The 8,411-nt window shown below is 39.6% G+C and overlaps 1 long non-coding RNA gene across 2 annotated transcripts in view; it reads left to right on the forward strand.

The window, feature by feature from the left end:
* The first annotated feature begins 351 nt into the window (after window positions 1-351).
* LOC121034930 (uncharacterized) overlaps window positions 352-8,411 on the forward strand; it is a 67,603-nt gene continuing 59,543 nt past the window's right edge. For both annotated transcript variants that reach the window (XR_005792676.1, XR_005792678.1), the window contains exons 1-2: window positions 352-401; window positions 958-1,046. This is a non-coding gene — a long non-coding RNA (uncharacterized LOC121034930). The remainder of the gene's footprint in view (window positions 402-957; window positions 1,047-8,411) is intronic.

The following is an 8,411-nucleotide window of genomic DNA, read 5'->3' on the forward strand; positions in this document are numbered from 1 at the left end:
TTTTTTTTCAAATAACCATGCCTGTCATGTATGAAGTGTTCATTTATGTGTGAGTCATTGCATATCTTAGTTGTGTTCCACTGATTTATTTGTCAATTTCTTTAACAATATTAGGATGTCTTAATTATTTTTTTTTACTTTATAATCAGTCTTAATATTTGATACAGCAGGACCTCTCAGCTTTTTTTTTTTTAATGTTTTTAAATGTTTATTTATTTCTGAGGCAGAGAGAGACAGAGCATGAGTGGGGAAGGGGCAGACACAGAGAGGGAGACACAGAATCCGAAGCAGGCTCCAGGCTCCGAGCTGTCAGCACAGAGCCCGACATGGGGCTCGATCTCACAGATCGCGGGATCATGACCTGAGCTGAAGCCGGACGCTCAACCAACTGAGCCACCCAGGTGCCCCAACAGCTTTTTTTTTTTTTTTTTAAGTGTTCTGGATATTCTTGGTCCTTAAAGTTTCCATAAAGTTTTAAGTGGGCTTGTCAAATTCTTAAAACAACAACAATAACAACAACAACACCTCAAAACCAAAAGCAACAAACTAAACCTGTTGGGAATTTTAATTAGTATTGATTTGAATTGGCAAGTGGTTTTTGAGTGAGTTGACATTTTTAGCCCTATCAAGTCTTCCAATTCACCATTTATTTTAGTCTATTTAGTGTCTTTCAATAGATACAGAGGTGTTGCATATCTTTTGATAGGTTTATTTCTAAATACTTGATTTTTTATGCTCTTGTAAAAAGACATCTTTTAACAATTTATCGTTGGTATTTGAAAATGCAGTTGATTGTGGTATAGTAATTCTTCATCTAGAAATTTTACTAAATGCTCTTATTAATTCTACTGGCTCATCTTTTGGAGGGAGGTTTCTATGTACATAATATAGCATCTGTAGATAATTATACCTTTTATTTGTTTTCCTTGACCTTCATGTACTGGCTGGAATCTCTAGCACAACACAGAACAGAAGTAGTGATATCAGGAAACCTTTAATTGCTCTTTTCAGAGGAAAAGCTTCCAACATTCAACATTGAGCAAACGGTAAGTTTACTTTGGTTTTTAATAGATATTCTTGATTGGATTAAGGAAATTCCAATTTTTTTGGAAAGTTTTAAATAAAGTCATGAATGAGTGTTGACTTTTATCAAAAGCTTTTTAAAAATTTACATCTATGTAGAAATGCTATGATTTTTTTCCCCCTGCTTTTATTTTTTAATGTGGTAGATCTCACTGATTTCCTAATGCTAAACTGACCTTATATTCCTGAGATAAATCTACCTTGGTCATGATGGATTATCTTTTAATATATTTCTCAATTTGGGTCCCTAGAATTTTCTTTAACACTTTTTGCATTTATGTCTATGCACTTTCGTTGTCTCTGTCAACTCAAGGAAGTCCGAGAGCACTGTCAGGTTTTGGTATCAGAGTTTGCCAGCTTCCTAAAGCGACTTGATCAACCTCTCTCTTTTTGCCATTCCAGAGCTTGTGTAATTATGGCATTATTTCTTCTTTGAATTTGCTGGAGCACACATCAGAGCTTGGAGTTATTTTTAATATTAATTAATTTGTCTTAACTTCATTAAGATATAGTTCACAAATCAGAGAGTTTACCCATTTCAAGCATACAACTCAATGGCTTTTCAGTATAGTTACAAATATGTGGAACCATCACTACAGTCACCTCTAGAACATTTTCATCACCACAAAGGGAGGCCATGTACCCTTTAGCCGTCAGCCCTTGTGCCTCTGTAAAACCCCAGCCCTAAGCTACCAGTGACCTATCTTCTGTCTTATATGTGTGCCTATTCTGGACATCTCATGTAAATGGAATCGTATGATAGGCAGTCTTTTGTAACTGGCTTCTTTCACTTACCATAACATTTTCAAGTTCATCCATGCTAGAGCAGGTATCCGTCCTTCATTCCGGTAATGGCTGAAAAATATTCTGTGTGTGTGTGTGTGTGTGTGTGTGTGTGTGTGTGTGTGCGCGCGTGCGCACGTGTGTGCATAAACCACATTCCGTTTATTGTTCATCCACTGATGGACATTTGGGTTGTTTTCACTTTTTGGCTATTCTGAATAGCGCTGCTATGAACATTCATGTACAAGTTTTTGTGTGAACACCTGTTTTCAGTTCTTTTGGATATATACCCAGGAGTGGAGTTTCTGGGCCATATGGTAATTCTATATGTAACTTTTTGAGGAATTGCTACAATGTTTTCCATAGCAGCTGCACAATTTTACATTCTCAGAGCAATGTACAAGGGTCCTGACTTCTCTACACTGTTTTTGACAGTCATTCTATTCCATCTTTTAAAATTACAGCCATCCTAGTGGGTGTGAAGTTATATCTCAGTGTTTGGAATTTCATTTCTTCAATGACAAATGATATTAAACATGTTTTCATGTGCTTGTTGGCCACTTGAATATATAGTTTTAGAAAAATACCCATTCCATTTTTAAATTGGGTTGTTTGTCTTTTTTTTTTTTTTTTTTTGAGCTGTAAGAATTGTTTAAAAAATTTTTTTTAATGTTTGTTTATTTTTGAGAGAGAGAGAGACAGAGACAGATAGAACACGAGTGGGGGAGGGGTAGAGAGAGCAAGCGAGACAGAGAATCCTAAGCAGGTTTCAAGCTCTGAGCTGTCAGCACAGAGCCTGATGTGGGACTTGAACTCACAAACCTTGAGATCATGACCTGAGCTGAAGTTGGTCACCCAACCAACTAAGTCACCCAGGTGCCCCAAGCCATAAGAATTCTTTATATAGGTAAGTCTAGATACTAGACTTCACAGATAAATGATCTGCAAATATTTTTTTCCCATTCTGTGATTGTCCTTTCACTTTCTTGATCATGTCCTTTGATGTACAAGTTTTGTACTTTGGTGAAGTTCAATTTATTTTTTCTTTTGCTTGTGTTTTTCATGTCATACATAGAAAACCATTGCCAAATCCAAGGCCATAATTTGTCCCTGTGTTTTCTTCTAAGAATTTTGTAGTTTTAGTTCTCACATTTATTTATTTATTTTTTTTTAGTTTATTTATTTATTTTGAGAGAGTGAGCACAAGCAAGGGAGGGGCAGAGAGAGAGGGAGAGAGAAAATCCCAAACAGGCTCCACACTGTCAGCACAAATCCTGATGTGGGGCTCAAACCCACGAATCATGAGATCATGACCCGAGCCGAAACCAAGAGTCAGATGCTTAACCGACTGAGCTACCCAGGTGCCCCTAGCTTTTCCATTTAGATTTTTGATCCATTTTGAGTTAACTTTTGTTAATGGTATGAGGTAAGGGCCTATTTTCTTAATGTTACATATTTTTTTAAATTTTAATTCCAGTATCATGAACATACTGTGTTATATAGGTTTCAAGCGTGCAATATGGTGATTCAACAATTCTGTACACGACTCAATGTACATATAAGTGTACTCTTAATCCCTTTCACATTCCTCCCAGGGCCCACTTATTTTTGGGGAACAACTCGTTTCCCTTCTCTACTCAATTTCTTTAAGATATTTTATTTTTCTGTTTCTTCTTGTGTCCTTTGCAATTTTATATTTTTCTTTAACAATTTACATTTCTTCCATATATTCAAATTTATTAGAAATGTTTGTTTCATGGTATCCTTTTATTATATTTGAAATATCTGTATTGGTAATGTCTCTCTTCTTATTTATGACAATGGATATTTGTGTTTTCTCTTTTTTTCTTGTCTAACTTTGTGAGTGTCACTTTTATTACTCTTTTTAAATAGAAATTGCTACCTCAGTTAAGAAATAGAACGTTGACAATCTTTCTTCTAAGGTACTGGTGGTGTTTTAGATTTTATCATAGATAGTGACTATACATATATATTATATGTATAAATAATATATATTGTTTCTTTGAAATATATTCATTTTGTATAGTCTTTGGTAGGGGCAATAGATTTCATAACTTAAAAGCTTTAAAGGCTACAGCAAAGATTAACATGAAGCTCTAAAGCTTTGTTTAACGTATTGAGTGAAAACTTTTGAACTACAGGAGACAGAGGTCACTCAGAGCTTTTCAATAAAGTCATTTTTTAAATTATATTTCACACATATAAATGTAAAGACTGTTATAATGAACACCCTAGTACTGATAACCAAACTTAGGAAATAAAACGTTTCACATACCGATGAAATATATTGTGTGTCCCTTTTTTTTTTTTTTTAATTTTTTTTTTTAACGTTTATTTATTTTTGAGACAGGGAGAGACAGCATGAATGGGGGAGGGTCAGAGAGAGAGGGAGACACAGAATTTGAAACAGGCTCCAGGCTCCGAGCTGTCAGCACAGAGCCCGATGCGGGGCTCGAACTCACGGACCGCGAGATCATGACCTGAGCCGAAGTCGGATGCTTAACCGACTGAGCCACCCAGGCGCCCTTGTGTGTCCCTTTCTGATTGCATTTCCTTTCTATCACCAAATCACAAATTTGGTGATTGTCTTTGCAATTCATGTTTTTATATTTTTGCCTATGTGTATATATCCCTAAGCAGTATGTACTGCTACTTTGCATTCTGTAAAGTGATATATAAATGATAGTACACGGTATGTGTTCTCCCACGGATAGTTTTTGCTAAATATTATTCATTTAATAAACATTTTTGCTGACGTTTTCTATTTTTTTTATTTCTTTTGAGATAATTTGGAATTGCTTGTTGAAGCTTTTTTTTTTAAAGTGATCTCTGTGCCTAACGTGGGGCTCATACTCCCAACCCTGAGATCTAGAGTCGTGTGCTCCACCAACTGAGCCAGCCAGGCACCCGTTGAAGCATTTTTTATGATGTCTGCTCTAAATCCTTGTCCGATAATTCCAGCATCTGATTTACCTCTATATTGGCATCAGTTGATTACCTTTTCTCGTTTGGGTTGTGGCTTTCCTTGTCCTTGGTATGAATTTATTTATTTTTTTTTGTATCCTGGACATTTTGAATATCAAGTTTTGAAATCCTGGATCCTATTTAAGTCTTTTATTTCAGCAGGCAGTCACCCTGTTTATGTTTAGTGCACAGTCCCTGGCTTTCTTTTCTGGGCTGTGGTTCCAATGATAACATAGAATTCAGAGCCTATACAGTGCTGTTCTTCCCGGGGGCGCCCACCCTTTTTAAGTTTATTTATTTATTTTGAAAGAGACAGAGACAGTACAAGTGGAGCAGGAGCAGAGAGAGAGAGGGAGAGAGAGGGAGAGAGAGAATCCCAAGCAGGCTCCACACTGCCAGCATAGAACTTGATGCAGGGCTCAAACTCATGAAATTGTGAGATCATGACCTGAGCTGAAACCAAAAGTCAGACGCTTAAATGACTGAGCCATCCAGGCGCCCCAGCTCTGGCCCATTTCATTCACCTGGCACCATCAGGGCTCCTGCTTGATCGTGCAGGTGCCGTCTGTAGGGTGGAGGGTACTTCCCCAGGCAGGTCCTGCTAAGGGGAGTGTGGAAAATACTAGGCTAAGGGGCTGTGGGTGCTTCCCTGAGCCTGCTCTCCGAGCCACCCAATGCCTGCCTCATTGCTGCTGTATTGTCTGAGGGAGTGGAAGGTGCTTTCCTGGGCTCCCCAGTGCCTCCGGGTGGTGGGTGGAGGATGCTGGACATGTGAGACAGGGTGTTGTTTTCCAGGACCTTCTCTCTAGGTCATCTGGTGCTGATAAGCTTCTTATTCTATCTCTGTCAGTGCCCCTGAGGGAGAGAAGCATGCACCTGGGCCTCCTTATGCCTCTGGTGGTAGTGGTGGGGGTCATCTTTCACTGGGTGGAGGCCAGGAGATGCCGGAATGGGTCTCCCTCTACTGCTCTGTGGAGGGCCGGGAGACACTGGGCCTCTCGGCGCTCCTGGGAGGAATTCTCTGCCTGCTCTTTGCGGGTGCTGCTGGTGCAGATAGAGTAGGCCAGCCAGATAAGGCGTGGAGATGGGGTTCCCCACTAAGTCTCTGATGAGCTGCCTCTTTCCTGGGCCTTCAGCCAGAAAAAAAGCTGGCTTTTCCTACAGCTTTTTCTGTCTGTGCTTTTGGTGGTTCTGAGCTGTGTGCCTTTCCAGTGCCCACTCTGAGGTACATGGGAGAGGAAAGAAATCTCAGGGAATGGGGCATTGCTTCTCAAGTCCGAAGGTCCCTAGCCAATCTGCTATCTTCCCTCTACCTCTCAGAATCCTCTTATGGTTGTCTGTCATTATTTCCAGGAGTTTTTGGTTGTATTTGGAGGTGAATAACAGGGAAAAGTGGGTCTATGTCTCTTGTCTAGGACCAAAAGTCTCGAAGAGAGAAGCCCATTTTATTTTACAGTTCTTTCCTCAATCCCCCTCTCCTCTCACATTTTACTACAAACAGCAAGAAGAAAGCTTAGAAATCTCTTTGTATCACCAAGCTCATGGGTACACATTCTGTTTTCCATATAACTGGTGTAGGCAGTGTTGTCACAAAGATCCCCCTTCCTCCAGTTTCCAGAAATATGTTCCTCACTTCCTTTTGAGCTGCCCCTGGCAGTGTCCTCCAAGTCCAGATTTCTATCAACCATCTGTTCAAAGCAATTCAGGCTTTCTCTATCATGCTCTAAAAAATCCTTCCGGCTTCCACCCACTGCCCAATTCCAAAACCACTCCAATTGTAGGTATTTTTTTATGTCACCACCCCGCTTTCAAGTGCGAAATCTGTATGAGTTAGCTATTTATCCATAACAAATTAAAACAACGTAACAAACTTAAAACAGCGCATGTTCATTATCTCTCAATGTCTGTGGTCCAGGAATCTGGGCATGACTTAGCTGGATCTTCTACTTGTGGCTCTCTCACAAGGTTGCGATCAAGGTGTTGGCCGGAGATAAGGTCTCAGCTGAAGACTCAACTAGGGAAAGATCTTTCAAGCTCATGTACGTGGTTGTTGGCAGCATGTAGTTCCTTGAGGGTTGTTGGACTGACTATTCTGGCTATTGCCTCACTTCCTTTCTGGCTATTGTCTGAGGACGGCCCTCAGTTCCTTGTTGTGAGGATTCTCCAACATTTCAACTTGCTTAGTCAAAGGCAGTAATAAATAGAGTCAGCTAGTAAGACAGAGGTGACAATCTGATGTAACCTAATCATGAAAGTGATAGTCCATTACCTTTGTCATATTCTATTGGTTAGAAGCAAGTCACTATATTCAGCTCATACTGAAAGTAAGGGTGGTAGGGGGTGGACAGGAACACCAGGATAGGTGGGTTATTGGGGACCATCGTAAGATCTGCCTGCCATAGTTGTTATCAATATTACTTACAGGGGAACCTGGATGGCTCAGTCAGTTAAGTGTCCAACTGCAGCTCAGGTCACGATCTCATGGTTTGTGAGTTTGGAGCCCCACATCGGCCTCTGTGCTATTAGATCATCTGTCTCTCTCTCTCTCTCTCTCTCTCTCTGCCCCTCCCTACTCATGCACGTACACTTTCTCACTCTCAAAAATAAACATTTAAAAATTACTTTAAAAATATTCCTTTATAATTTTAGTGTTCTTTAAAATACTTTTTTAATGTTTATTTATTTTGAGAGAGAGAAAGACAGCATGAGTGGGGAAGTGACAGAGAGAGGGAGACACAGAATCTGAAACAGGCTCCAGGCTCTGAGCTGTCAGCACAGAACCTGATGTGGGGCTCGAACTTAGGAACTGCAAGATCATGACCTGAGTGGAAGTTGGACACTTAACCACTGATCCACCCAGGTGCCCCAATTTTAGTGTTTTAATAGCCAATAATCTTTATCTTTTATAGAACACTTACTAAACCTTAGTTTTTAGCCAACAAAAAAGGATTAAAATAATAACTTATTGTGACTTTAGAACCTCCAGTTATTATAACTATGCTATAATGCTCCATTCATTTGTGGAAGCATGTTGATGTGACTACATAGTAAAGGTTCTTCTGAGGTAGTTGCTTCCTTTCTTGAACCACTACGGCAGTTTGGCCATGTCTTCCTTACGTTTTAGCACTTCTAAATTTCCAAAAGAGATATTTATAGTTTTATCTCCCCTGCTGGACCGTAGGCTGCTTGAGGTAAATTTTATAAAATGTATAGTCTCTCTCTCTATATCTTAACATTTTTTCTATCCCTGACTGCACCAAAAAGAATATATTTACCATGGAGTTAAGTTGATAACTCTTTACAAAAGAGTCCCTGGGGCTCCCGGGTGGCCCAGTTAGTTGAGTGTCTAACTCCTGATTTCGGCTCAGGTCATGATCCCAGGGTCGTGGGATCAAGCACCTCATCAGACTCTGCTGAGCATGGAGCCTGCTTGGGATTCTCTCTCTCTTTCCTTCTGCCCCTCTCCCCCACTCGCGTGCTCTCTCTCATAAATAAATAAATAAATAAATAAATAAATAAATAAATAAATTCCTGTAGCATTAAAAACCATGCACCCAACA

This window comes from Herpailurus yagouaroundi, unplaced genomic scaffold, assembly GCF_014898765.1.
Source record: "Herpailurus yagouaroundi ecotype Mexico unplaced genomic scaffold, PumYag 160, whole genome shotgun sequence".
NCBI lineage: Eukaryota > Metazoa > Chordata > Mammalia > Carnivora > Felidae > Herpailurus > Herpailurus yagouaroundi.